At 39.6% G+C, this 27751-nt stretch overlaps 1 protein-coding gene and 1 pseudogene across 1 annotated transcript in view; one reads left to right on the top strand and one right to left on the bottom strand.

Annotated features, from left to right (window-relative positions):
- Nucleotides 1-27751, bottom strand: part of TNRC6C (trinucleotide repeat containing adaptor 6C) — a 152011-nt gene that overhangs the window by 117122 nt on the left and 7138 nt on the right. The gene's annotated exons all lie outside the window — the stretch shown is intronic.
- LOC144287098 (large ribosomal subunit protein uL6-like) lies at nt 21557-22426 on the top strand (annotated as a pseudogene).

Below are 27751 nucleotides of genomic sequence, written 5' to 3'. Positions count from 1 at the left end.
CCAATATTATGTTCATATACCAATTTTTAAAAGCATGTTTCTGGAATGCCTGGCTGGCTCTGTCTGTAGAGCATGCGACTCCATCTTGGGGTTGTAAGTTCAAGACTCATGTTGAATGTAGAGATTACTTAAAATTTTTTTAAAAATAAAAAAACACACACAAATATTTCCTATTACTCTTATAATGTCACCTTACTGCTAGTTGCCAACATTCTAACTTTCCTTAAAAAAAAAAAAAAGTCTAGAATTTACCTCCTTAAAGGATTTTAATGGAACCACACCTAGTAAGGATTAATATAAGTATTCAGAGCTAATCTTCAATTTGTCCTATAGTGAAATCAATTAACAATTTACCAAATTAGGTTACTATTTATGATCCAATTCCTCTCTTTGTCCTTTATGGCGTCTCATTAACCACGAGAAAACACACCAGTTCTATAGGAAAAAGTTTCCCTGGCACTCAGGTCTAAAAATAAGGTTTTCAGGGTATACCTCACATAGGTGACAGAGTCAAGCAGTGGACAGCCTCTTTCATTCCCTGGAGCATGCATACAGTAGGCTTTATTACACCATGTCTTGCAACCTCTCATAGCCAAAAGCATGACAGGAAAACTCAGTAAACTCTCAAAAACTCAGCAATTCTCTGGGGAACCAAGGCAATATGGTCCAAAAATATGAAGGTTTTGTTTTGCTTAATCCAAACATATAAACTAGAAAATCAAACAATCCTCCATAAATACCGGGTCCAATCGAAAAAAAATACGAGGGCAGCAGATGAGGTTGTAGTCTTTAGAAAAACTAATGATGACAATTGCTGTCATTTTGTAAAGCACTTGGGCTAGGTCTGGGCCCTTTTAAATAGATGATGTCATTCACTCCTCCAAAGAATCTTGTTGAGGGGCACCTAGCTGGCTCAATTAGTAGAGCATGGGACTCTTGATCTTGGGGTTGAGAGTTTGAACCCCACATTGGGCACAGAGATTACTTAAAAAAAAAAAAAAAAGAATCTTGTTGAAATGGGTATCACTGGCATCTAAAAAGGACAGGAGGGATCCCTGGGTGGCGCAGCGGTTTAGCGCCTGCTGTTGGCCCAGGGCGTGATCCTGGAGACCCAGGATCGAATCCCACATCGGGCTCCCGGTGCATGGAGCCTGCTTCTCCCTCTGCCTATGTCTCTGCCTCTCTCGCTCTCTCTGTGTAACTATCATAAATAAATAAAAATTTAAAAAATAAAAAATAAAAAAAATAAAAAGGACAGGAATCTAAAACTCAAGGGATCTCCGTGAGCAACCCAATGTGACACTGACAGGAAGTGACAGAGCTGCCATTCAAGCAGAGGTCTGACTGAATCTGAAGCATACACTGCATCCATCACACCAGAATATACGCATCTCCAAAGAGCACGTACTCCTTACTGTAGCCAAACAGTGAGAGTCATCTGCTTCAGACTGGAGATAAACTGATAGTAAGGCTCACCTCATTTTTTTAGAAATACAAGAGCCCAACCAAAACATCTCTCAGATGATCAATTATTTACAGTACAAAGCTGCTATAAAAGACCTCAAAATATAAGGTCCTCAAGATGTTTCTCCCCCCCACCCCTCAGTCCAGAGGCTGGCCAGGTATCACTATTGCCTGAGGTCATCCAGGGACCCAAAGTTCTTCTCACTCACTAGAAGAAGGAAAGAGGAGCTGGAGAGCAAGCCATTTCTTTTTTGGTTCATGACCTGGAAGTTCACATATTTTTTTTTCTCACATCCAATCAATCAGAACGTATTCACATGCCCATATCTATATCCAAGGAAAATGTCCCTAAGTGCACATCTAAAAGAGAATGCATTACAGGAGGATAAGGACAGCTTCTGGAACCAATGGATGGCCTGCACACCTCCACATGGAGATAAAAAAGTTTTTCTGGGGCAGCCCCAGTGGCGCAGCGGTTTAGTGCCGCCTGCAGCCCAGGGTGTGATCCTGGAGACCTGGGATCGAGTCCCACACCAGGCTCTCTGTATGATGCCTGCTTCTCCCTCTGCCTGTGTCTCTGCCTCTCTCTTTCTCTCTCTCTCTGTCTCTATGAATAAACAAATAAAATCTAAAAAAAAAAAAAGTTTTTCCGAAACCAAACAGGTACACATACATAAATTTGAGTCTGTGTGTTACTTGAACGAATGATACATTAATCAAGCTCCCAACACTCAGCTCTATAGAATATGACCAAAATGACTTTAGGCAGAAAGTTCTTGAAGGGATCAAGATGTAACCAGTTACCTGCTAATGGCTACAGAAAAATCTTAGTGATGCTTCTAATGGAATGACTGGGCATCACAAGGTTCTCAGTAAATCTTCCACAATGAATTTGTTAAAAAAAATACCAAATATTATCTAATCTAAGATGATTTTAAATACAGGATGCACCATTATTTTATGCATCACTAAGAAAAATGATGCCAATTAAATATGCTATTATCTATAAGATGCATGCCAATTTCAGAGATGTTGAAAGTGAGAAAAATGCTTCTTAGAACAAATGAAATATAGTATGCCCTGAAAAAAACAAATAAAATTGATCTACCCTATAAAATTACTGGCTAAAAACCAATTAAATTTTGAAGACAGGGCAGTCCCAGTGGTGCAGCGGTTTAGCGCTGCCTGCAGCCCAGGATGTGATCTTGGAGATCCGGGACTGAGTCCCCCATCAGGCTCCTTGCATGGAGCCTGCTTCTCTCTCTGCCTGTGTCTCTGCTTCTCTCTTGCTCTGTATCTCTCATGAGTAAATAAAAAAAAAAAAAAAAAAACTTAAAACATAGCAGATTTATTTTAAAAAATTTTGAAGACAAATTATAGTTGATATTAGGCCATTCTTTATCATGATAATACAAATAAGTATATTGAGGCCATACTTATATATCATGAATTTTTAAAAAAATCCAATTCTATGGGAAAGACAGACAGCTACCTTTATAACACATTCATTACAATTTGCCAAATATATTAAAAAAAAAAAAACAATTTGCCAAACACAGGGTGCTACGAGAGCACATGATGGGGAAGCATCTTGACTGAGTCAGGAGAGCATGACAGGTCTCCAATGGAAGTGAGCTAAGTTCTGAAGGATAACCAGCTGCCACAGCAAAGGAAACAACATGACAGAAAATCTACAGTGCGAAGGAACGTGGCATATTTGAGAAACAGCAAGATGATCAGTGGGCTTAAAGTATAGGAGCAATGAAGAAATGGCTAGCACAATTCTGGCTACTACAGAGAATGGAATTTAAGAAGCTAGGAGTGGACAAGTAGAAAACAATGAGTAGGCTCCTGCTGTCAGTCTAAGAGAGCTTGGATTTGGTACTTTAGATTTTAGGAGCAATAGAGGATTTGAGGATGGAAAGCAGGGTTTGAAAATTATTTAGGAGACAGAATGAACGGGACTTGGTGGTTAAGTACAAATGGGCATAAGGGAGAGGGAGGCATCAACAACAACCCTTAGGCTTCCCACCAGTATGACTAAGTAGATGATGGCGTCATTTGAGATAAACACTGAGAAGGGCATGCTGACTTTGAGATGCTTGAGCACTGAACTGGGAAGGAAGCTGGCAGCTAGATATGTAATTCTGGATTCAGAGGAAAGATTCAGCTGGAGAAAAATCTACAGAGATGTCAATGCAGAGATATAAATTAAAGCCATGCCCATAGTCGAGGTCAGTAGGGAAAGGGTTAGAATAAACAGAAAAGAAGCCCTGGGACAAAGGCTTAGAGAACATCAGCATTTAAAGGTCAGGCTCAGACGGATGAGACAGTTATTCAAACATCTGGTCATTATGCATGCATCAATTACTGATTAATTACCAGCCATAGTGTGCCACTCTGTTTTAGGTATAAGGATATCCAGCGAACAAGAGATGTAAGACCCTTATTTATTAAGGAGCTTATACTTTAGTAGATAAATCAATAAAAAAACACAAGTAAATAAACAAGGTAATTTCCGGGATCCCTGGGTGGCGCAGCGGTTTGGCGCCTGCCTTTGGCCCAGGGCGCGATCCTGGAGACCCGGGATCGAATCCCACGTCGGGCTCCCGGTGCATGGAGCCTGCTTCTCCCTCTGCCTGTGTCTCTGCCTCTCTCTCTCTGTGTGTGACTATCATAAATAAATAAAAATTAAAAAAAAAAAACCAAGGTAATTTCTGTTTGTGATGAGTATTGCAAAGAAAATAAAATTGGGGGCAGCCCTGGTGGCACAGTGGTTTAGTGCCACCTGAAGCCCAGGGTGTGATCCTGGAGACCGGGATCGAGTCCCACGTCAGGTTCCCTGTGTGGAGCCTGCTTCTCCCTCTGCCTCTCTGTGTGTCTCTCATGAATAAATAAAAAATCAAAGAAAAGAAAGAAAAAAGAAAGAAAAGAAAAGAAAAGAAAAGAAAAGAAAAGAAAAGAAAAGAAAAAGAGAAAGAGAAAGAAAATAAAATTGGCATTGCAACTCAAATACCATGAGTAACATCAGTGATAGATTTCCAAAATGACACAAGTAACTCCTGAGAATGTTCCAGACAAAGTACAGTCTTTCCTCAACTTACACATGAGAGTTGGTTTCCTGGGAAATTCAATGCATATTATTATAATAGTACAAAAAAACTGCATATACATGTAAAATAGGTTCTACACTAAAATAAACTAGTTTTTCACTAACCTATATATACAGATGGATATCAAACTCATGAAGGCTGCAGGCAGTATCAGTCTTTACTGTATGGGACTGGTCCAGGCACTACAGAACATCCAGGAACCATGGCTCTTCCTACTCATTAAATGTCCTTGTTGCTGATCCTGATCATGTGATACCCTAACCACATTTCCATATTTCTAAATGCCCCTCAAAGGGGTTAGTACCACCCCTGTTGAGAACAACTGCTTTAAGGCAACAAAGTATAAAATGTACTAAATGACACAAATTCTAAGAAATGGAGATATGCTGAGGTCTCTATCCTAACACTTTATAATTGTACATTTCCAGCACATGGCAATTTCTTCTTTTATTCAGCTTATGTTTACTGAAAGTGTACTATATGCCAGACAATGTTGTGTCCTGCCTTCATAGAGCTTATATTTTAGAAAACTGTAGTAAATACATAATACTTGAAATGAAGACCATCCAGAATGTGGCTTTTATATTTTAAATGTATACACCTTGTATCTCTCGGGTTAAAGTATAAAAGGTTTTCTTTAACTGTTATTTATTTATAGGCACATGTACCACAAAATAGATTTAAACATTCTGCACCCAAACAGATGACACCTAACACTGGTATAGTTTCATATCCCACCGAATAAGCTTCTACAGTCTTAAGAATACAGATAGTAGAGTAGCACCTACTAGTGGAAAAGATGCTAATTATAACTGAACCCTTTCGGACTCTAAATAAATACACTCAAAAGAGAAAAAGGGAGGGAGCTGTAAGTTTTTAACCAAGGAACCATTATCACTCATGAGCAATCTGTAAGAATAAATTCACAGATGGGAAAGTGTAGAGAAGAAATTCTAATGTTGGAAAGATGTGATGAGGAGTACACAGGTGGTAATATTGCTAATTAGCATAGTGCCTTGGTGAACAGCTGACCACCATCTTAATTTATATTCTCAGTAATCTGAGTTCACTTTAGAGAATTTTCCAAACTTAAAAGAAAGGATATGGCTGAAATGATCCTTTGTATAAAATTTTGTATTCTAAAAAAAAAAAAAAAAAATTGTATTCTGCTATTTTCATTTTTAACAAGGTATTCTCACACTAAAAAAGCTTCGCAAATATAATTTTTAACAACATAATACCTTCATTGTGTAGATAAACCATAATTTTCTTAACAATTCCCCTGTTGTTTATTTAAGAGTTTCCATTTTATACTATTTTCATCACTAATCCCCTTTTGCGTAGTTTGTTCTTATTTGTGATTATTCTAGTTTGTTCCCTATTTGTGATTATTGTCTCAGAGAGATTTCCAGAAGCAGACTTACTAAAACAAAAGGGTATAATTAAGGATTTCAATACTTATAACCAAACTGTTATCCAAAAGTATCTTAATAATCTGTACTTTTATTAGCTGACTGTTAAGAGTGCTTATTTCAAAACACTCTCACAAGCACAGAGTATTATAATTTTTAATCTTTACTAATTCGATAGAAAAAGTATCTCATTGGCCTTAATTTATAATTCCTTGATTATACTTGATTATATTTGCTAACCTGCATGAACTTTATTTTCTGTGAATTGACTGTTCGGTTTTTTGTGAGGTTTCTTTATTTTTTTAAGTAGGCTCCACACCCAGTGTGGAGACCAATTTGGGGCTTGAACTCTCAACCCTGAGATCAAGATCAGAGCTGAGATCAAGAGTCAGATGCTAAACCAACTGAGCCACCTAGGTGCCCTGTAAAATGACTGTTTATATCTTCTGATCTATCTCTTGGGTTCGTAGTAGGCTTTTTCCTTACCGATTTCTAAGAGTTTCTACATATCGAATGATTAACCATTTATCATGTTGCTATAAATATTTCTACCATTTTTGGTTTGCCTTTTAATTATTTTTGACATTCAGAAGTTTTAAATTCCCCTAAAATCCCACAAAAAGCTGTCATGAGACTTTACTTTTAATCCAGAAACATTCCCTAAATTTGCTGTTTTCTTTTCTAGATTTCTCAGTTTTTTTTATACAGATGATGCCTTACTTAAAATTTTATGTAGGTGTACAGTAGTAGACTGTAGGATTTACCTTGCTTTCTTTATGAATTGAATAGCTAACAGAGTACCCGGGCATCACTTAGTGCCCCAGGACTATATGGCCCCTCCTTACTCTACTCATTTGTAACACTGACTCTTTATATATCAAGTCACATATAACAGATGGCCCTGAAGACCATTTTACTCCATTAATAACTGGGTGTCTGCCAGGGCCACACTATTTTAGTTATTTTAGTTCCACAAAATTTTGGTTATCTGCTACCGCTAGTTCTCCTTATTACCTTTTTTTTTTTTTTTTTTTTTTTAAAGTTGCTCAGGACACCTGGCTGGGGATGCCTGGGTGGCGCAGCAGTTTAGCGCCTGCCTTTGGCCCAGGGCGCAATCCTGGAGACCCGGGATCGAATCCCATATCGGGCTCCCGGTGCATGGAGCCTGCTTCTCCCTCTGCCTATGTGTCTCTGCCTCTCTCTCTCTCTGTGACTATCATAAATTTAAAAAAAAAAAAAAAAAGGGATACCTGGCTGGCTTAGCCAGTGGAACATATGACTCTTTCCGTGTTGTAAGTCTGAGTCTCAGGTTGGGTATAGAGATTACTTATAAAATTAAAAAATATTAACAGAGGGATCCCTGGGTGGCACAGCGGTTTGGCGCCTGCCTTTGGCCCAGGGCACGATCCTGGAGACCCGGGATCGAATCCCACGTCGGGCTCCCTGCATGGAGCCTGCTTCTCCCTCTGCCTGTGTCTCTGCCTCTCTCTCTCTCTCTGTGACTATCATGAATAAATAAATAAAATCTTTAAAAAATATATATTAACAGAAATTACTCAACTATGCTTTTATTCTTTTAGATGAAATTTACAATTATTTTGTCATGTTTCAAAAAGAAAACATGTAATTTTTATTTATTTAAAGATTTTATTTATTAATTTAACAGAGAGAGAGCATACAAGCAGGGGGAATGGCAAACAGAGGAAGAGGGAGAAGTAGGCTCCTCGTCAAGCAGACAGCCCGACATGAGGCTCAATCCCAGGACCTCATGATCTGAGTCTAAGGCAGACGCTCAACTGACTGAGCCACCCAGGAGCCCCAATATGTAGTTTTTAAAAGTTAGAATTTCTTTATGGATGCCTAGCTAGCTTAGTCAGTGGAGTATGTGACTCTTGATCTCGGGTTTGTAAGTCCAAGCCCCAGGCTGGCTGTAGAGATTACTTAAAAATAAAATCTTAAAAAAAAAAAAAAAAGAATTGCTTTAAACCTATAAATTAATAGATCTGAAAGCTCTGTAGGATTTAATTTTCCTACTTGAGAAAATCTTTCCTCTTTCAATGAAATTGTCACTTTCTTCACATGTCTTACATATATTAAACTCATTTCTAGCTATTTTTTATTTTATTGTTGTATAGGATAAATGGGCTCAAACATTCTATGGATGGCCTACTTGGCTACTAGGTGTAGGTGTCTAGACAGGTTACTAATCTGTCGCTATTACATCAAATAACTTTCCAGCTGATTATCTTACATTTCCTGGGTATACAATCTGTAAACAACCATCTTTTCATCTTTTTATTCCTATTCCATATTGTGCTAGGCACAATTCTAAGACCCACCCACCCCTGCCAAGATAAGATTTTGGCTCCTACTGTACACAGATTTTCTGCCAGTTATTCAATCATGAATGAATGTAAGCACTGTTGTGAAGGGATTTTGCAGATGTAATTAAAGTCTCACATCAGTTGACCTTAAGATATCCAGGTGGGCCTGAGTTAATCATAGGTTTGGGTTTAGGTTTAGAGGTCAGAGAGAGAGGAAGTCAGAAGTTCAAAGTATGAGGACTGAACACACAGTTGCTGGTTTGAAGTGAAGGGCACCTGGCGAGGAACACAGCAGCCTCTCAGAGCTGAGAGCATACCCCTACTGACAGCCACCAAGAAAGCAAGGGCCTCAGTCCTACAACTATAAGGGACTAAATTCTGCTACAACAAGAATGAGTCTGGAAGCAGATTTGTTCCCCAGAGCCTCCCTAGGAGAACATGGCTTGGCTGACACCTTGAGTTCGGCCTGTGAGATCCTGAGTAAAGACCCCAGTCATGCCATGCCAGAACTTGTGGCCTGCAGAACTATAAACTAAGACTGGTAGTTCTTAAAGCCACTAGGTTTGTGGTAATTTGTTAACACACTTATCTTATTTAACTGTCAGGAACTTAGACGGCAATGTTGGTTCAGACTAGATAATGTTAATGAGTCTTATAGCAGTCAGGGATAGTTGGAGTCAGAAACCACACCAGTAATTTGAACAGGGTGGGTTTAATGGAAAGATCTATTAACTAGTATAAGTTGACTAACTTTTAAGAGGAGTAAAAAAGGTCTTTATGGGGTCCAGAAGAAGCAAATGCAGAAATCTATCTCTAGGCTGAGGGTATATGAATAATGGGCTAAGAATTTAGAAACAGAGCTCTCTCCTCATGGACTAGAAAGGGTGTGGCTGCCAGAGGACACACAGGTGATCAGTAGCAAAAAGATCTAACAGAGGGCTCAGGTCAGAGATTATCCACAGGAGGGCCCTACTAGGTGGCAGATAATCTTCCCAAAGGTACAAGTGGACCAAAACTGCTCTATAAGTGTGACTAAGCGAAGAACTACCAGGATTCCCAGATGCTAATTTGCTGACTGCTGCACCAAAGAACCCCACAAAACAAACCACCACCCCCTTGCAAAAAAACCCACACACCTGAACCAGATGCCCTCTTTCTCCCTCTCTTTTTCTTTACATTGTCTCTCCAGTGTCCTAACAGTCTATCCTTTTGGCTACTTAGCTTAGCTTCCATATACGTCCTCTACACACATCTGAACTTGTTTGTATAAAGCACCACAGAACTGTTTCCACCTAATAGCATGCAGCTATCTTGCTATAAATGATAATGCTCTCATCTTCTCCCCAAAATAAGGAGCCACAGTCCTAACAGCCATTGTATCCATCACTGGCTACATTAATTACTTTTTTTTTTTTTTTCTTTTTAAGTAGGCTCTACACAGGGCTTGAACTCACAAGCCTGAGATCAAGACCTGAGCTGAGATTGAGTTAGACATTTAACCAACTGAGCCATCAGGTGCCCCATATTACTTCTTAAATTCTGTAAAGCACCATTAAATACTCTGCCCTCTAAAGACTAAGTTGTCAAAAAAAAAAAAAAAAAAAAGACTAAGTTGTCAAATTAACTCACAAGAATTTCTATATAAAATAAGAGGAAGAAGAAAAATAAAAGTTAAACATACAGATGTAACCAAGAAAAAATATGCTAAATCACTACAATTCTCATTTCTATACCTGGTCATGAGGTCACAGATGGTGTCTATACTTTCTCCATTTTCAAGCCCCTATTTCCTTTGTCTTCAATCAAAACTTCAGGTAATCAGGGTTCTCAATGTGACAGGATAACTGTAACCCTCATTCTTGAAGGATCTGACTCATCAGACTTACCTTTTGGGGATACTGCAGTTTTTCATTACTCTTTAATATAGTGCACACTTACTGAGAGACACTCTAGAGAACACTGAATTAACAGTTTTCCTAGCCCCCATTGTGTAGCAGCACCCCTATTTCCCCTTAATAATGAGGATCAAGCGCTCCAGGCAGTAAAGTGACTCTTCTGGTTCAGTGGCAAAAAGAGTCTCAAATGGGTGGCAGCTTCATATTCCAATTCAACTGAACTATCCTATATCCTCTGGTAGAAGTATTCCCCCACCTGGAAAATAAGAGCTCTAAACTCCAGCAGGCTCAAAGTTGCTACAATGGAAAGCAGAAATTTCACAGTGGGTTATTAGGTATAATAATAGTGAGAGACTCCTTTTAGGGTTTTACCATTAAGTATGATATGGAAAGTTGGTCTGAGAATCTATACAATGTTAAACAAATACCCTACTCTTCCTAATGTGTGTCTTAACGGAAGAAATAGCAATAACTAACTTATCTTTTTCTCCTTTTGATTCTATTGATTTTTTATTTTTGCATTTTGAAGCTATATAATTATGTGCATACAAATTTCTTTGTGGACTGACTCATTTTTCATTACGAAATTTCCTTCTTCACTTCTTTGAATCTGTTTTGCCTTGAAGTCTACTTTGCCTAATAAGTTGACCATCTTACTACTTATTTTGTACTTGTCTCACTTATCTATGTTTGGTTTTCCTCCCCGTTTTTTATCTTCTTTTGGACAGCAAGTATTTTTTTTTTTTTTCCATTTCCCCTCTCCTTCTCTATTAACATGGTAGCTATAAATTCTCTATCCTTTTGTGGCTACTCTAGAGCAGCTTTTCTCAACTAAAGTTCCATGAGGAACAGTCTTACAGAAAATAATCTGAATGGCCCTTCTGTCAATTTTTCCAAAGATGATAGATGCAAAAAAGTTAATTCATTAGTTACAAAGGATTCTTTAGCACAGAAGTTAGCAAACTTTTTCTATTAAGAGCTAGACAGGGCAGCCCCAGTGGCTCAGCGGTTTAGTGCTGCCTTCAGCCCAGGGGCGTGATCCTGGAGACCCAGGATCGAGTCCCACATCAGGCTCCCTGCATGGAGCCTGCTTCTCCCTCTGCCTGTGTCTCTGCCTCTCTCCGTGTCTCTTATGAATAAATAAATAAAATTTTTAAAAAAGAGCTAGATAATAAATATTTTGAGCTTTGTGGGCTACAGTCTCCACTGTAGTTACTCAGCTCAGATGCTATAGCATGAAAGCAGCTATAGACAATATATAAAATAATGGGCATGGCTGTGTTCCAATAAGACATTATTTATTAAAACAGGCAGAAGTTTGCCAATCCCTGTCTTTGGGCATTAAGGACATGATTCTCTCTCTGAACACGGTAGAGAAAGGCTGCCATAGGTATTATATCTTATATCCCGGACTCACTAGTCTTTTTCATTTTTATTTTTTTTTAAGAGAGAGTGCGCACATTTATGAGCAGGAGGGGCAGGGGGAGAAGAAGAAAGAATCTCAAGCAGACTCTCTGCTGAGCACAGAGCCTGATGCAAGGTTCAATCTCATGACCCCAAGATCATGATCTGAGTCAAAACCAAGAATCAGATGCTTGACCAACTGCCACCCAGGTGCCCCTCAATAGTCTTTTTTTTTTTTTTTAAGATTTTATTTATTTATTCATAGGAGACACACACAGAGAGGCTGAGACACAGGCAGAAGGAGAAGCAGACTCCCTGCAGGAAGCCGGATGCAGGACTCAATCCCAGGACCTCGGGATCATGCCCTAAGCCAAAGGCAAACACTCAACCGCTCAGCCACCCAGAAGTCCCTAATAGTCTTTTTAAATATAAGTTAGAAGGACCTTAGGATATTTTTTTTTTTTTTTTTTTTTTTTTTTTTTTTTTAATTTTTATCCATTTATGATAGTCACACACAGAGAGAGAGAGAGAGGCAGAGACACAGGCAGAGGGAGAAGCAGGCTCCATGCACCGAGAGCCCGACGTGGGATTCGATCCCGGGTCTCCAGGATCGCGCCCTGGGCCAAAGGCAGGCGCCAAACCGCTGCGCCACCCAGGGATCCCAGGATATTTAAACTATAATTAGCCTCTTTCTGCTTTTTGTACTACTATTGTCATTTATTATTCTTACTGTTTTATACAGTTCATATAACTTCAGGTTTATTCACCATTTACTCTTTTCACTGTTCTTCATTTCTTTCCTGCATCTCCTACTTCTATGTAGGATAATTTTCCACCTTCAGAACGCTCTTTATAGTTTCTTTAGTGTGAATCTGTTGGTGATGAATTCTCACAAGTTCTTGCCTGTCTGAAAATGTCTTTATTCTACCTTCATTTTTACTTGATATAAATTTCTAGGTTGGCAGTTATTTTCTAACAACACTTTGAAGATTAGGTTCCACTGTCTTTAGATTTCTATTTCCTCTGCAAAGTCAAGTGTTAGTTGCTCCTTTGAAGGTAATGTCTGTTTCTTCCTTTTGGCTAATTTAAGAATCCTTGAGTTTTAGCAATTTTCCCTTTTTCTTTGCTTTTCTTTTTTCTTTCTTTCCTCCTCTCCCCCTTCTATTTTATTTTTATTTTTTAAAGATTTTACTTATTTATTTTAGAAACAGAGAAAGAAGGGGGAGAGGCAGAGGGAGAGAGAGAAGCGGACTCCGCACACTGAGTGCAGAGCCCCAACGTGTGGGGCTCAACCCCACAACCCTGAGATCATAACCTGAGCTGAAATCAAGAGTCAAATGCTTAACTGACTGAGATACCAGGCGCCCCTTTTATTTTTCTTCTGCTTAGGTCCACAGTAATTTTTAAAAAATATTTTATTTTTATTTAGTTGAGAGTAAAAGAGAGAGAGAGAGAGAGAGAGAGAGAAAATGTAGAGGCATGGAGGAGGGGTGGAGGAAGAAGCAGTTTCCCTGAGCAGGGAGCTGAACTTGGGGCTTGGTCCCAGGACCTTGAGATTATGACCTGAGCCAAGGCCGATGCTTAACTGACTGCGTCACCCAGGCACCCAGGTCCACAGTGATTCTTAAATCTGTAGCTTAATAGCTTTCATCAGTTTTGGAAGATTCCCAGCTATTCTTTTAAATATTGCTTTCTGATCTTTCTCCTCTCCTTCTGAGACTCCAATTATATGTATTTTTAGACTTTTAATAGTGTCCCGTTTGTCTCTAATGTGCTTTTCTCTTTCATTTCCTTTTTCAACTTTTTGCATCTATGCTCCAGCATGGATATTTTCTTCTGATATATCTTCCAGTTCACTAATGCTCTTTTCAACAGTGATTAATCTGCTATGATTAATAATTCTGTTATTGTACTTTTCAATTCTAAAATTTATACTCAATGTTTTTCAGTTTCCAGTTTTTTGCTGAAGCTCTCCATTTGTCATTTAACATTTTGAGAATACTGATCAATGTTATCTTAAAGTTCAAGACTAATAACCCTAATACCTGGATCTTTTGTGAGTGTCCTTGTTGCCTATCTTTTCCCTTGATTTTCAGTCTTCTTATTATACCTGGTTTTTGGCTGAATGTTATTGTGTGTGATAATTTGTGGAGATAACCTAAGATTCTGGGTAATGTTATCTTCCTCTGGAGAGGATTTACTTTTGCCTCTACAGGCATTTAAAGAATAGAGGTGAAAAAAAAAAAAAAGAATAGAGGTGAATAATTTTAATCTATTTCAGGCAATTAAAAACTAAGTTTTAGTTTTTGTGAGAGCTGGATTATCATCCTTATGTTTATCATCATCCCTAGAGTAAAATTTACTTGGGGGGAGTCCCCAACCAAAAGTCTGGGATGTTCACCACAGGATCCCTCCTCCTCAGTCATTCCTGAACTCCAGTTTTTATGCACCCCCAGCCTCATAAGTCTGTTGAACACTCTGCTTAGCTTCTCAATGTGTTTTCTGTTCAGCTTTTCAGTCACAGCTTTTGAGTCAGCAAATGCTCCTGAGGGGTCATGTGGCACCAAATGTTTATCCTGCTTCTTTAGACCTCCCTGCTTTTGGGGATCTTAGCCCCTTAAAGTCTTGAATGCCCTGGTAACTTCTAACACCATCCAAGATTTGCTTTTTATGGTCTACATAGTTTTTATTTTTTTTAATTTTTTTTAATTTTTATTTATTTATGATAGTCATCAGAGAGAGAGAGAGAGAGGCAGAGACACAGGCAGAGGGAGAAGCAGGCTCCATGCACCGGGAGCCCGACGTGGGATTCGATCCCGGGTCTCCAGGATCGCGCCCTGGGCCAAAGGCAGGCGCCAAACCACTGCGCCACCCAGGGATCCTGTCTACATAGTTTTTAGTTCTTGGCAGTAATGTTGGTCTGACACAACTGGTCTCACTCAGCGAGAAGCAGAAGTCTCAAAAAATACTAGATTTTACTCAGTAACTTTCCCGGTAGCAAATAGGCTAATCTTAGGAGTTTTCTTACTTGATCTACTAATACAGTGGAATGTTCAAGATCTTGTATCCCCAAGGTAACCCTTCCTTGGTCTTACTTGATCTACTACTGTTAGCCAGATCTTAAGAGTTCTTGAATTGCCAAGGTAACTCTTAGTCTTACCACTCTGCTGATTTAATATGCTGCTCCATTTGTCTCAAATTAACTTTAGAAAGAGATTTTAAAGAAGTAATACTAATACTGTAAATTATATTTGCTGGTAAATTATTTAAGATTCTCAGATTTAGGGATCCCTGGGTGGCGCAGCGGTTTGGCGCCTGCCTTTGCTCCAGGGCGCGAACCTGGAGACCAGGGATCGAATCCCACGTCGGGCTCTCGGTGCATGGAGCCTGCTTCTCCCTCTGCCTGTGTCTCTGTCTCTCTCTCTCTCCCTCTCCGTGTGTGTCTCACATTAATAAATAAATAAAATCTAAAAAAAATTTAAAAAAAAAAGAATTGTCTAGATAATTCTCAAGACCACACTTATATCCGTGGTCCCCAAACGCTGGTTATCAGTTAATGAGAATAATAAACTACACATCTTTAAAGTATACCATTCAATCAATTTTGACATATGTATACCCATCACATGTGTGCATGTGCGTGTGCATATACACACACTCAAGGTAACTCCACATAATGAGGGGAAAAAAGGGACGATGTCAGGTAAACTTTTCATAAAGTTATATTCACTTAAGCTACAAGGCTCTCCTCTAAGATAGCGTCCTTTGTAATTCTTTGCATGGGAATGTGTTTTCTTTTATAATGATAAGAATGGTGGTGGTTTTTATTTGATCGTCTTATGTGGCAAGACTAAAATAAAAGATGGCAACTATATGCTGACTCCTACTTCTGTACTGAAACCTTATTTGTGTATGAACTCTTAACCGCAATGCTTTTATGTATTTTCAAAAGAATAGATTTTACTCTCAATAGGAAAGGTCTGATTAAATAATATCTAGGAGATAATCACCCTTCTATAAGAATGACAAATATTTTTTAACTGTTATGTGTAGCCTCCTTCATAGGCAAAATCATAAGGGAGGCATCCCCATTCCCTCTACTGCTGTCTTTCTGGTAGTCACTCGGTTTTTCATTTTGCTCCTCATCCCACTCCCACCAATATACTTTAAAACTGAATCTCAACAGATACGGTCATGGGGAACAATGTAGTTCAATCTTGATGTGTACTACCATTTTCAATGCCACCTTCTTACTAGCAGCAAGAGTGGAAGAATTTCTTTTCTCATCCTCCTTAGGACTGTAATTAAATACTGCCAACTGAATATGTTCTCCCCCCCGCCCCCGAATCTGGTTTCTTTAATTTGCTTTTCTCTGATTACTGGCAAGACTAATTTTTTTTTAACGATTTTATTTATTCATGAGACACACAGAGAAAGAAGCAGAGAGAGAAGTAACCTCATGCAGGGAGCCTGATGCAGAACTCAATCCCAGGACCCCAGGATTATGCCCTGAGCCAAAGGTAGATGCTCAACCACTGAGCCACCCAGGTGCCCTGGCAAGATTAATTTTTTAAATGTTTGAAAAAAAAACAACAACAACAAAAAACAAACAAAAAACCAAAATGTTTGCTCAGTGACCTATAATCGTCTTTTCCTTTGGTCTTTTTATCTATGCCAAAAGGCATAAAACTAGTTTTCTCCAAGACTTGAGTTTGAACCCAGGATTATCTGATTTTAGGCAAGTCACACTTCCTCTTTAGATCTCAGTTTTCTCCTCTATAAACCCCACAGACGTATGAATTTTAAATAGTTTAAATTTTTAATAATTAAGACTTATTCTTGAAAACACAGCAGGCACACAAAATATGCTGGTTAATAGTATTGCTGTTGCTAACCCATTGCCACCTGACTACAGAGAATATTAAATAGTAGTGGTACTATAAACCCAATAAAACTAAGCAAAACAACACAGAAACCAATCCTATTGGGCAGCCCCGGTGGCGCAGCGGTTTAGCGCTGCCTGCAGCCTGGGGTGTGATCCTGGAGACCTGGGATAGAGTTCCACGTCAGGCTCCCTGCATGCGGCCTGCTTCTCTCTCTGCCTCTCTCTCTGAATGAATGAATAAATAAATAAATAAATAAATAAATAAATAAATAAATCTTAAAAAAAAAAGAAACCAATCCTATTTTTAATAAAAAATTAAATGAAGAGTGTCTGAGGTATGTATACACATTCGATGTGCAACAAAGCCTTCAGATAAGAGGACAGCTTCTCCTCTAACAAGTCAGTATGTTTGAGGAGCTGTGTAGCCATAAGAACCATGATCCGGGTTTTGAACCTTTCCATTGCCCATCAAGATCCAGTCTGTAGCCAATCCTCCTCCTTCCCCTTAGCTCCAGACAACTACTAATTACTTGTGGATCCTGTGGTTTTACACTTTGTGGGAATATCATATAAATGAAACACAGCTGTTTTCACTTGGTATGATGTTGAGGTTCATCCATAGAACTTCATTGTTTTTATTGCTGAATAATAGTCCATCGTATGGCTATCCGCATTTCCGATATCCATTTACCAGTTGATGGTCCTGGGTTGTTTCCACTTACTTGGCCCTTATGAGGAAAACTCACCACGTTTTTGCGTGAAGGGATGGTTTTGTCCATACTGCTCTATCTGTGTTGTACAGATACATAGGAGAGGAACTGCTAGGCCACATGGTAAATTTATGTTTAACTTTTTAATAAACTGCCAAACTGATTTCCAAAGCACCTAATACCAAGCAATTCGCACCATCAATGCATGAGGATTCCCATTTCTCCACATCTTTATTGTCACCTTTCTTTTCAATTGTAACCATTCTTTTCAATTGTAACCATATAACATGATTAGCTCCTGGTTTTTTTTTTTTTTTTTTTTAAGATTTTATTTATTTATTCATGATAGTCACACAGAGAGAGAGAAGCAGAGACACAGGCAGAGGGAGAAGCAGGCTCCATGCACCGGGAGCCCGACGTGGGACTCGATCCCGGGTCTCCAGGATCACGCCCTGGGCCAAAGGCAGGCGCCAAACCGCTGCGCCACCCAGGGATCCCAGCTCCTGGTTTTAATTTTCATTTCCTGAATGACTAACCATGTTGGTTGAGCATCTTATGTGCTGATTAGCAATTTGTGTATCTTCTTTGGTGAAATGTCTATTGAAATCCTTTGTCCATTTTTTAATTACTTTGTCTTACTGACTTACAAGAGTTGTTCTTTCTATGTATTCTGAACACAAAGTCTTTATCAGCTATATGATTTGCAAAGTTTTTTTTTTTAAGTGAAACCTTTTTTTTTTTTTTAAGATTTTATTTATTTATTCATGAGGGGGTGGGGGCAGAGACACAGGCAGAGGGAGAAGCAGGCTCCATGCAGGGAGCCCAACATGGGACTCGATCCCAGGATCACACCCTGGGCTGAAGGCGGCACTAAACCACTGAGCCACCTGGGCTGCCCGCAAATAATTTCTTCCAGTCTGTGGATTGTCTTTTCTTGTTCTTAATGGTGTCCTCTGCAGTACCAAGTTTTTAATTTTGATGAAATTTCATTTACCAAGTCTTTTATGGATCATGGTTTTGGTGTTGTATCTATGAACCCTGTCTTACCAAAGATTATGAGGATTTTCTCTTACGTTTTTTTCTAACAGTTACACAGTTTTAGGTTTTTTATATTTATTCATTCATTCATAGAGACACAGAGAGAGAGAGAGAGGCAGAGACGCAGGCAGAGGGAGAAGCAGGCTCCATGTAGGGAGCCCAACATGGGACTCGATCCCAGGACCCCAGGATCATACCCCAGGCTGAAGGCAGGCGCTAAACTGCTGAGCCACCCAGGGATTCCCCCCACAGTTTTAGTTTAAATTTAAGTCTATGATCCATTTTGAGTTTATTTTTGTGTATGATGGGAGATAAAAATCACTTTTTTTTTCTTTTTGGCATATGAATTCCAACTTTCCCAAAACATTTATTGAAAAGACTACCTTGGGGGGAGCGCCTGGGTGGTTCAGATGGTTAAGTGTCAGCTTTCGGCTCAGGTCATGATCCCGGGGTCCTGGGCTGAGCCCCACGTTGGACTCCTTGATCAGTGGGGAGCCTGATTCTCCCATGCCCTCTGTCTCCCCCTCCCATCTTTGCTTGTTTGTTCTCTCTCTTAGAGAGACAGAGAGAGAGACTATCTTGGGACACCTGGTTGGCTCAGAGGGTGGAGCACATAGCTGTTGATCTTGCGGTCACTGAGTTCGGGCTCCACGTTGGGTGCAGAGATACTGTAAAATCTTAAAAGAAGACTATCTTTTCCCCATTGAAATGTCTTGCACTGTGTCAAAATTCAGTTCACCATAAATGTAAAAGTTTATTTCTGAACACTCAATTATGTTCCATTTGTCAATATGTCTGTCCATGTGCTGATATCAAACTGTCCTAATTGCTTTAGCTTTATAGTTTTTCTTTTCTTTTTTTTTAAGTAGGCTCCATGCTCCATGCCCAGTGTGAAGCCTAAAATGGGGCTTGAACTCATGACCCTGAATCAAGACCTGAGCTGAGACCAAGAGTCAGATGCTCAACTGACTCAGCCACCTAGATACCATACCCCTGGTCATGGTCATTTTTATATGTTCCTGAACTTGGCTTCCTAATATTTGGCTAAAGATTTTTGTGTTTACATTCATAAAAGATATTTGGCTGTAGTTTTATTTTTTTGTGATGTCTTTGACTTTGGTACCACAGCAATACTGGCCTCAAAGAATCTGTAAGGAAGCATTTCCTCCTCCTTTAGTTTCTGGAAACATTTGGTATTAGTTCTTTATGTTTGACAGAATTTACCAGTGAAGCCAAGATGACCTGGGCTTCTCTTTATGGCAAGATTTGTAATTACTGGGGTGCCTGGCTGGCTCAGTTGGTAGAACATGCAACTCTCGATCTCAGATCAGGAGTTCCTGCCCCACATCAGGTGTAGGGGTTTTTTACTTTAAAAAAGATTTGTAGGGGCACCTGGGTGGCTCAGTTTGTTAAGTGTCTGCCTTTGGCTCAGGATATGATCCCACACTGGGCTCCCTGCTCAGTGGGAAGCCTGCTTCTCCCTCTCCCTCTTCTCCTGCTTGTGCTTTCTCCCTCACAAATAATTAAAATCTTAAAAAAAAAAAAAAAAAAGATTTGTAATATTGTCTTGTTATATGCCCATTCAGATTTTTCATTCTTTTAAGGGATGCCTGGGTGGCTTAGCAGTTTGGCACCTGCCTTCAACCCAGGGCATGATCCTGGAGTCCCGATATCAAGTCCTATATCAAGCTCCCTGCATGGAGCCTGCTTCTCCCTCTGCCTATGTCTCTGCCTCTCTCTCTGTCTCTCTCATGAATAAATAGAAAAATCTTTTAAAAAAATCAGTTTCGGTGATTTGTCCATTTTTAGGACTGTGTCATTTCATCTAAGCCGTCTAATTTATTAGCATAAAGTTATTCATAGCACCTATCTCATTTCTGCAAGATCATTACTCATGTCCCCTCTTTCATTCTTGATTTTAGTAATTTGTATCTTCCCTATTTTTCTCAGTCAATCTAGCCACAGGCTTGTCAATTTTGTTGATCTTTTCAATTAAGCACCTTTGGTTTCATTGATCTTCTGTACTATTTTTCTGTGTCTACTCCATTGACTTCCACTCTGACCTTTGTTTCCTTCCTTTTGTTTGCTTTTTACTCTCTGGATTCATAAGGTGAAAGCTTAATTTTTTATTTGAGATCTTTCTCCTTTTCTAATATAGACATTTAAATTAAAGCTATAAATTTTCCTCTCATTATAGTTTGGCTGAACCACATGAATTTTAGTTATGTTCTGTTTCTTTTTTTTTTTTAATTTTTATTTATTTATTTATTTATTTTTTATTTATGATAGTCACAGAGAGAGAGAGAGAGAGAGAGGCAGAGACGCAGGCAGAGGGAGAAGCAGGCTCCATGTACCAGGAGCCCGATGTGGGATTCGATCCCAGGTCCCCAGGATCGCGCCCTGGGCCAAAGGCAGGCACCAAACTGCTGCGCCACCCAGGGATCCCCTGTTTCTTATTTTTAATTCAGTTCAAAATATGTTCTGACTTTCCCTTGTGATCTCTTCTTTGACCCACAGTTACTCACAAATTTCTTGTTTAATTTCTTATGGACTGTACATAGAGACAAAGAAGGGAGTTAAGGGGGATTCCACAACTTTTGACTGGAGCAACTAAAAGGAGGGAAGTGCTGCTGGATACAGGAAGGAGTCCAAGTGCAGTGAACATAGGGGCAAGAGCAGGAGTTCAGTCCTGGACATCTGAGGTGGAGATTCTCATGCAACAGTCACATGGAGATGTGGCAAGGCAACTGGGTATGCAAATACTGTGTCTGGGGAGCAGTCTAGGCCAGTGATATAAAATTTAGGAGTCTTCAGAGCATGTCACAGGGCTGAATTACTAAAGGTGTGACTCTCAATAAAGAAGAGAAAGTTTCCCTGAGTGAAGTCAGAGAGGTTTTCATAAAGGAGATTCCTGTTAAGTTAGGTGTTAGGACATTTAGAATTGATCTAGCAAGGACAGAGCCAATTCAAGCACTCCATAAGCCAGAGATGTGAAATAAATGTTATCACATGATAACGTGTCATATCTGTGAAGCGTTAAAGATAATGATATTAAGAGACCTAATCTCCATATAAGTAGACATTACAATACATAAATATTGATGTCAGGCTTACTGACATATACGTATATAACGTCTACTAAAATGGTAATATCCTTAAACTGCCCATGTTACTAAAACAAGATCCTTACCTCTACACGCCTATTTTTTTTCTTCTACTCATATGCCTCCCTATATCATTCATTTAACATATATCTTTTCAGAAAACTGTGAAATCAAAGAAGCAAAATTGTTGCTCTTTGCCGTATCTACTATGAGAATGAAGACCATTCTTGGCAATCAGACTGTCAACATTCCAGAAAATGTCAACATCACTCTAAAGGGATGTACTGTTATTGTCAAGGGCCCCAGAGGAACCCTGCAGCGGGACTTCAATCACATCAACGTAGAACCCAGTCTCCTTGGAAAAAAAGAGGCTCTGAGTTGACAAATGGCAGAAATAGAAAAGAGCTGGCTATCGTCCATACTATCTATAGTCATGTACAGAACATGATCTAGGGTAATTTACTGGGTTTCTGTTACCAGATGAGGTCCATGTATGCTCATTTTCCTATCAACATTGTTATTCAGAAGAATAGTTCTCTTCTTGAAATCAAAATTTCTTGGGTGAAAAATACATCCATGGGGGGTCGGGAGAGTTCAAGTGTTGCTTGTCTAGTATCTCAATCCCAAAAAGATGAGTTAATTATTTTTTTAAGACTTATTTATTTTGAGAGAGAGATAGAGAAAGAGGGCAAGCGGGCACTAGGTGAGGGGGACAAAGAAAGGAGGAGAGGGAAAATCTTGAGCAGACTCCCCACTGAGCAGAGTCCAGCATGGGGCTCAATTCCATGATCCTGAAATCATGACATGAACTGAATTCAAGAGTTGGACACTTAACCGACCAAGCGATCCCAGGTGCCCCAAAACATGAGTTAGTTCTTGAAGGAAATGACATTGAACTTGTATCAAACTCAGCTGCCTCAATTCAGCAAACCAAACAGTTAAAAACAATGTTACCAGAAAATTTTTGGATGTTACCTATTTTTCTGAAAAAGGAACAGTTCAGCAGGCTGATGAATGAGATCTAAGTTGCCCAGTTACAGAAACAGCAAGATGCCAGATGATTTGTCAGTCTTATTTGTGATATTTTAAAGATGCAGTAAAGGCTGTATTGATTTGGGCCGTTTCTTAAACCAATAATCCTTTGCAACTATTTGGCAAGTAAACCATTTAGAAGTATTAAAAAAAAAAAAAAAAAAAAAGCAAGATTGTTATCCCTCCAACCAGAGAGCCACATGACAAAAGATAATATGTGTATTCCAAAGCAAGTATCTGAGTCCTCTTACCATGTAAGTCTGCAAGGGTTTACAACACTCCATGCCTTCAAACTTTTTTTGTTCAAGAAGCAGAAGATATAATACTGAAGAAAAATGGGTCAAGTAAGGGAAATTGCTTTCCAACTGAGATTTCAGACTGAATAGGAAATGGGTGAATTAGAAGAAAAACAGTTATCGCCCATCTGTACGTGGCTCTCCTATATCAAAGGCAGCTTACTTCCAGTTTACCCCATTAACTAAAGCATTCTAGTTTCAAGGTGACAGAGTTTTACAGAAATGTCTTCCCACTTTTTTTTTTAAAGATTTTATTTATTCATGAGAGAGAGAGAGAGAGAGAGAGAGAGAGAGAGGCAGGCTCCATGCAGGGAGCTCGATGTGGGACTCGATCCCGGGACTCCAAGATCACGCCCTGAGGTAGAAGGCAGGCGCCAAACCACTGGAGCCACCCAGGGATCCCTGTCTTCCCACTTTTTTTTTTTTTAATTTTTATTTATTTATGATAGTCAGAGAGAGAGAGAGAGAGAGAGAGAGAGAGAGGGGCAGAGACACTGGCAGAGGGAGAAGCAGGCTCCATGCACCGGGAGCCAGATGTGGGATTCGATCCCGGGTCTCCAGGATCGCGCCCTGGGCCAAAGGCAGGCGCCAAACCGCTGCATCACCCAGGGATCCCCTGTCTTCCCACTTTTAATAATTTGGATCAAAACTAGAATCCCTTTAAATAGGCTTAAAATATTCAGTAATGCTAATTTTCAAATAATGCTTCAAGTAAAACCTGCTGCTGTGGCAGAAAAAAAATAATCCATAAGATCTCTGTTTTACAGACATACTCCTTGCCTAGCTGTATTCTAGGTGCTAAAGTTAGAAATCAGAGAGAAAAGAGAATTCACCGTTAGGTTTCTCAAATATAAACGTTTCTCATAAACACATCAAGGTTAGTTTTCTCTTAATATACTTTTGGAGCCCCAAATGATACTACTTGAGTCTGTGAACCCATTAGACACAAGTTATTTACATGATACTTAATAAAATTGTTCTATTAAAACAGGTCAGATGTCACAGTTCAAATTTGGTGCCCCAAAGATCTCTTTGATCTTTAAAAATAATGAAAATCACTCTATCCAAATAAAATGGAACAAGAAAACAGTCAGGAGCATGTCGCTGTTAATCAGGTAGACCTGACCTCTCTAAGGTACCTTGGTTTCTCATCTATTGATGACAATAAATGAAATTATATTAGGCTTTCTATACTTGGCACATGATAATCACTCAAAAAACTACAGCTCTTGGGGCACCTGGATGGCTCAGTCAGTTGACTCTTGGTTTTGGCTCTGGTCGTAATCTCATGGGTCATGGGAATGAGTCCCACTTTGGGCTCCCTGCTCAGAGGGAAGTCTGCTTGAAAGTTCTCTCACTCTGCCTCTCTCCTCACTTGTGTGCATGCAAGTGCACCATCTCTCTCTCTAAAATAAATAAATCTTTCAAAAAGTGAAATTATGTATTTTTAAAAAGCTATAGGTATTATGAAGTTTGGAATTCTTTCTCCAGCTGTCAATTTATATCTTCAGAGCAAACAGGCTTACCAACACAATAGTGCACTGAAATGAAAGAAAGCAGACTATTCACCCTATTGCCTCAAACCAGGCCTTACTATCATTTCTGAAGTGCAGTTTAAGGACAGAAAATGTAAAATAAAATGAAAAAATTAAAAGAGCAAATGAGGGCAGTCCTGGTGGCGCAGCGGTTTAGCGCTGCCTGCAGCCCAGGGTCCTGGAGACCCTGGATCGAGTCCCACGTCAGGCTCTCTGCATGGTGCCTGCTTCTCCCTCTGCCTGTGTCTCTGCCTCTCTCTCTCTCTCTCTCTCTCTCTCTCTCTGTGTGTGTCTCATGAATAAATAAATAAATCTTAAAAAAAAAAAAAAGAGCAAATGAAAAAAGGGGGGAAAACTTATGGAAAAAGCAAATGAAACATAAGAAAAACTCCTGGGTGATCCTAAAGGCTGAATTCTGAAATCAATATCCACTAATTTGAGATTTAGTCAGAAAATCACAATTGAAAGAGAAAAACCCATTTTCTTAGGCCATCAGAACTACACATCAAAATTCTGCTATCAAAAGATAGAGAGGCACCTGGGTGGCTCAGTTGGTTAAACACCTCCCTTCAGCTCAGGTCATGATCCCAGGGTTCTGGGATTGAGCCCCCATCATGTTCCAGAGTCTGTTCTCCTTCTCCCTCTCCCTGTCCTCCCCGGCCCCGTCCACCCCGCCCCTGACTTGTGCTCACTCTGTCAAATAAATAAATAAAATCTTTAAAAAAAAAAAAAAAAGAGGGGTGATTGGGTGGCTCAGTCAATTATGCATCTGCCTTTGACTCAGGTCATGATCCCAGGGTCCTGGAATGGATTCCCACATGGGGCTCCTTACCCAGCAGGGAGTCTGTTTCCCCCTCTCCTTCTGCCCCTCTCCCCTGCTTGTCCTTTCTCTCTCTCAAGCCCCTGTCTCTCTCTCTCTCTCTCTCAAATAAATCTTAAAGAAAGATAAATAGGTATGTATGTAAGCTGATTAAATAATCACAACTAATAATTTTGTCAAATGAGTATTTAAATTAGGAGTCAACATAAACTGATTTCACAAAAGAGAATTTTAAAATCTTTTAAAATCTGATCTGATTTCTAGAGTCCCTCTGATAGAGAATAAAATAATACAACTAACCAGACATTCTGGGTTGGCTAGAATGATTCCATTATTTATAGTACTCATTTCTCCAATGTGCTAGTATCTGAAGATAGTTACAAGGTCTTTATTTTTATTTTTATTTTTTTTTTAGTTACAAGGTTTTTAAAATGCAAACTGGGGGAAAAAAAAACATAAAAAAATAAAAGGCAAACCGGGGATTATTTTGTAATTTGTTTATCATACCTAAATTTCAAATGTCCATAAGAAATGTCACACATTATTTCTTCATAATTGGGTGGGTGGCGCTTCCTGGCAAAGCCCGAGGGCTTCAGGGAGGGGAAATAGCCTTCTACTCTGGGTACTCACAGAAAACACAGTGCAAGGGTACAACTGAGGACTGAGGGGATGGCCTCACACCTGCAGATACATCCCCGTATGCTGGGCTGACTAGTTGAAAATATGGTCACTATCCTGAAAAGATTAAAAACAGAGGGAAAGTATTCATTTCTCAGCCTCTTCTCTCCCTCTACTCTCATTTGTGGAAACATCTCTGAAGAAACAGATTACTCAAAACAGAAAACGTTGACCTTAGTATCCATAAAATACTGTAGATATTACAAAGATGGACAGGTTATTACCCCTGCTACCAAGTAACTCAAAATCTAAAAGAGAAATGATGATGATAATGAAGGATTCTTTGCAAAGCATGAATCTGTAAAGAGCTTTGCTGGGGTTTTGAGTCTAAAATGAACAGGGTGAATGACTCATGCTCATCAATTAAATACAAAACCATAATATATACAAAAGTACAACCGTGGCTAAGGTTCTTACTCATCACCTGACTACAGTAAATAAGGAACATTCTTGTCTGTTTTAAGGCCCCCTCCCAAAGCTTCCCCACTCCACTCTATAGAAGGAAAGAAAGAGAGAAAGAGAGAAAGAAAGAGAGAGAGAGAGGAAGAAGAAAAGAAAGAAAGAAAAGAAAGAAAAGAAAAAAAGAGTCCATTTTGTTATTTTGTTTTCTTTGTTAGAAAAAAGAATCTAGGGCAGCCCTGGTGGCTCAGTGGTTTGAGCGCCGCCTTGGGTCCAGGACGTGATCCTGCAGACCTGGGATCGAGTCCCACATCGGGCTCCCTAAGTGGAGCCTGCTTCTCCCTCTGCCTGTGTCTCTCTGCCTCTCTCTGTGCCTCTCATGAATAAATAAAATCAAGAAAGAAAGAAAAAAAGAAAGAAAAAAAAAAAAGAATCTAGGGCAGCCTGGGTGGCTCAGCGGTTTAGCACCGCCTTCAGCCCAGGGCCTGATCCTGGAGACCCAGGATCGAGTCCCACATCAGGCTCTCTGCATGGAGCCTGCCTTTCCCTCTGCCTGTGTCTCTGTCTCTCATGAATAAATAAATAAAATCTTAAAAAGCAAAAGAGAAGTCATTTCTTCCAACAGCCCACACCAGTATTGTATTTTTTGTCCTGCTGATTATTTGTAAAAATCTTTTTTTTTTTTTTTTAAGATTTTACTTATTTATTTGAGAGACAGAGAGCAACCAAGAAAGCATGAGCAGAGGAGGGAAGAGAGGAAGAGCAGACTCCTCACTGAACAAGGAGCCTGATGTGGGGCTCAATCCCAGGACCCAGAGATCATGACCTGAGCCAAAGGCAGATACCCAACTGACTGAGCCACCCAGGCGCCTCTGTAACACTCTTTCAGTTTGATCCTACCAATAAGCTTGTCCAAGCATGCATCACCCTCCACAGACAACTACAATAGCCATGGTGTTCAAACTTCCAATTTCCTCTCTAACTATCTACTATATTTTGGCTCAAAAGTTTCTAATCTGGGCAGCCCCGGTGGCGCAGCAGTTTAGTGCCACCTGCAGCCCAGGGTGTGATCCTGGAGACCCGGGATCGAATCCCACGTCAGGCTCCCTGCATGGAGCCTGTTTCTCCCTCTGCCCGCATCTCTGTCCCTCTCTCTCTGAATAAATAAATTTTTTAAAAAATCTTTAATAAAAAAAAAAAGCTTCTAATCTACTACTCGGTTTATGTCATGCCCAGCAATGATGACGCCAAAAAATGGAAGTTCTACCCAGCTAGGCCTTAGTGTTCACTCATTCAATAAAAATATTGAGTCTCAGGGACTCCTTGATAGCTCAATATTTGAGGTGGTCAGTTGGTTAAGTGCCCAACGACACTTGATTTCAGCTCGGGTCTTGATCTCAGGGTTGTGAGTTCAAGCACCATGTTGGGCTCCATACTGGGCATGGAGCCTACTTTAACAGAAAAAAAAAAAAAAAAAAAAAATGAGTCCCAGCTACTATATTAGTCACTTTCTAAAAAGTTCCCCCATTCAGCCAAATTCTATCAACTTTCCAGGACCTGTATTCGGTGAAGTCTTGCCTGACCACTACAACCCCTGGGTCCTCGTCCTCTTCAGAATGATCAGGCTACTCCATTTCTGCAT

The sequence above is a fragment of the Canis aureus genome, chromosome 16, assembly GCF_053574225.1.
Source record: "Canis aureus isolate CA01 chromosome 16, VMU_Caureus_v.1.0, whole genome shotgun sequence".
Taxonomy (NCBI): domain Eukaryota; kingdom Metazoa; phylum Chordata; class Mammalia; order Carnivora; family Canidae; genus Canis; species Canis aureus.
Note: the sequence above shows the minus strand (reverse complement) of the source record. Positions and strands in the feature narration are given on the sequence as shown.